The sequence below is a fragment of the Nicotiana sylvestris genome, chromosome 11 (genome assembly GCF_000393655.2).
Source record: "Nicotiana sylvestris chromosome 11, ASM39365v2, whole genome shotgun sequence".
Classification (NCBI taxonomy): domain Eukaryota; kingdom Viridiplantae; phylum Streptophyta; class Magnoliopsida; order Solanales; family Solanaceae; genus Nicotiana; species Nicotiana sylvestris.
The window spans coordinates 3,472,882-3,475,837 of NC_091067.1; the positions used below are offsets into that span (position 1 = coordinate 3,472,882).

General features: G+C 32.5%; 1 long non-coding RNA gene across 1 annotated transcript; it reads left to right on the forward strand.

Moving 5' to 3' along the window:
- Window positions 1-1,272: 1,272 nt before the first annotated feature.
- Window positions 1,273-2,666, forward strand: LOC104217322 (uncharacterized). The gene is made up of 2 exons (XR_708741.2): window positions 1,273-1,695; window positions 2,487-2,666. It is a non-coding gene; the product is annotated as an uncharacterized lncRNA (long non-coding RNA).
- Window positions 2,667-2,956: the final 290 nt, after the last annotated feature.

Sequence of the window (2,956 nt, forward strand, 5' to 3'; positions counted from 1 at the left end):
CGAACTCTGATAAGTATGGTCCAGTAGCGGGATCTACATAGAAAGTGCAGAGTGCAGTATCAGTACAACCGACCCCATGTACTGGTAAGTGCTGAGCTTAACCTCGGCGAAAACATCACGAGGCAAGGACACAACAAACAATATAAACATGTGCAGTTAAACAATACACTAACAGAATAATAAGTATTAAAAATTGAACAGAAATGAATGGGAAGGGGCAACATGCTATGGGGGTTCCAACACAAAGAATCACAACAGTAAAGGAATCTTAAACAGCTAAAACACTTGAACTGATAACAACAAATAAATACAGCAAACAGAAAATGCACGGCATCACCTTACGTGTTTTTATTCTCAATCCTCATCATGCAATCAATAATAAAAATGTGCACGACATCACCCTTCGTGCTTTATCATTCTTCCTCACCATATGAATAATAGAAATGTGCACGGTATCACTCTTCGTGCTTTATGACTCTTCCTCACCATAAGCAACAACAAAAACAATAACAACCCGGCAAGGGCATCACAATCAAATAACTTCATTTCATCATTTAATTTCACAATAGAAATCTCAACTTGAATCAATACTCAACCAATATCCAAAACCAAGAAAACATAGTAAGACTTGTTTAACATTAGTAATAACTAGTTTCAGCAAGAGCAATACGTATAAAGGAACACAACGGTCACAAGTATAACACTCACTCGCATGCCATGATCCTACAACAACGTATAGATACTCGCCACCACACATATACGACGTACTTAACAACTAAACAAGTAGCAAATGTGAACACCTAATTTTTGCACTATTTAACACCTCCTAAAGTTATTAGTGTTTTGTTATTTTAATTATTTTTCTCAATTTTTGTGATTTTAATTGCATATTTCCTATCATAAAATACTAAACAAAATAGTTCTTTCTTCATTTGTGCATTTTAAGAATTAACTAGCTGTTCAGTTGGTGAATTAATCTAGTTAATTGATCATTAGAATAAGTTATTTAATCAATTTATCTGTGTAAAATTAGTTTTAAAAGTAGTATTAAGGAAGAAATTTGGCCAAATTTGAAAGAAAAAGTGTCCAAGAGTGCAAGATAAAGGGCTGCCATTGAAAGGTTCTGAAACTACGTAGTTTTCCCTCAAAACTACGTCGTTTCACTAAATAAAACAAGATCAAATCATACCCATCCATTCCATCTTGATCCAATGGATCTCATTCACTCTTGGCTTAGGTATTTAAAGCCTCAAAAATCTGAAAATTGTCCTCATTTTCACCAATAATTCTTTTCTCCTTCCTCTCTCTTCTCTCTCTCATCACTCTCTCTACGCCGCCCAGCTCCACCCACCGCCGGCAGCGGAACACCTCCAAACACCTCCAAATTCACACCATGTAATCTCCACAACTTCCTCCTTCCATATCTCCAAATCAAATCCTTCAAAAATCCTTCAAACTACTTGAATCTTAGATCTAGGAAACTTTCCCGTCACTTTTTTGCCCAAATTCTTGAAGCTCCAACCACTACCACCCCACAATACTTACATCAATGGATAGAGCTCCTCAAGACCTAGCTATTGATCCCAATTTCACCATGAAAATTCGGCGATCAAAATCCGGCCAAATTCCGGCCACCTCCCCGAACACCCTCTTTTGGCATACCACCATTTTTTCGGCCACTTGAATTATAAAATGGTAAAAATCCTATTATTTTTCGTGGTTGATTTTTTATTTTATTTTTATTTTTTCAGATCTTATTTTTATCTATTATTAATTATTTTAGCATTAGTTTTTTAAGTTTGAAATGTCAAATTTTCTGTTTTTGCACTTGTTGAAGTAGTAAAATAGTTTTGTGTTGATAAAAGTAAGCTAGTGAAAAATACTTAAGAGTATATGGTACTTGTTTGATTGTTTATTTACTACTTCAAGACTCTTAGAGTACAACACTCAAAAGTCAAATTGTTTGGTAAGAAATGTAGACCTTTGGACAGTGTTTGAATAAAAGTCTGTCTTTGAATAGTGGAGAGCAGATTTTGTTTGAAATACTTGACAAGATTGAACCAGAAAGTCTGGCATTTTGAATTTAAGAGCAGATTTTGTAGAAAAATCTGTCAAAAAGATTGATTTTTAATTTTTTTGAAATAGCTGATTGTTTTGATATAAAAGGAGGACATCCTATCTTACTGAGAGAACTCTAGACACACAAAAAAAAAGAAAAAAATCAGTAGCTATAATATCCCTTAGCAACTTTTATGAGTTGATTCTTAAGTGAAAAACTTGTTTAAGGAAAATAGAGTAGTCTTGAAAGATTTTTCTGGAGTTACATAATTATACTGTTTTGCTGGGGTATTTCTAGCTTATTTTCTTGGGCTTGAATCTGCCGGTTGTCGCTGTCTTTTGCTGTTGTTACTGCCCGTTTAATTGTTTTGCTGTTGATTTTGGAAAGAGTTGACTCTGCTGTATTTGTTCTTCTTTATGCTGTCCAGGTAATTTTCGGACCATGTAAACTCATAAAATCGAGTTAGAATGAAAGATAATGACGCTGGGAAATATTAGTAGCTTCATCCTTCTATTGTAATTTATTTTTATATGCTCTTGAATGTTTCATAATGTTATAACGATATGTTAGTTAAATAAATTGTGTTAAGCATCTTTAATTATTTTTATTTTTGCAAAGCATTAGATATAATTCCATTTGGCATTTGGTTGTCTGAAAGGAGCATATATATTAAAATTTGAACCCTTGTATCCATGTTTGTCCCTTTGTTGTCACCAAGATAAGTTTTTATTATTATTATTATTATTATTATTATTATTATTATTATTATTATTATTATTATTATTATTATTATTATTATTATTATATTTTAGAGTCCCAATAATCTTTTTATCTCTTAAAAAATACTTATTTAGTAAGGTAGTTAAGTTGTAGATTAGAAAGACAATCTGTAAACTT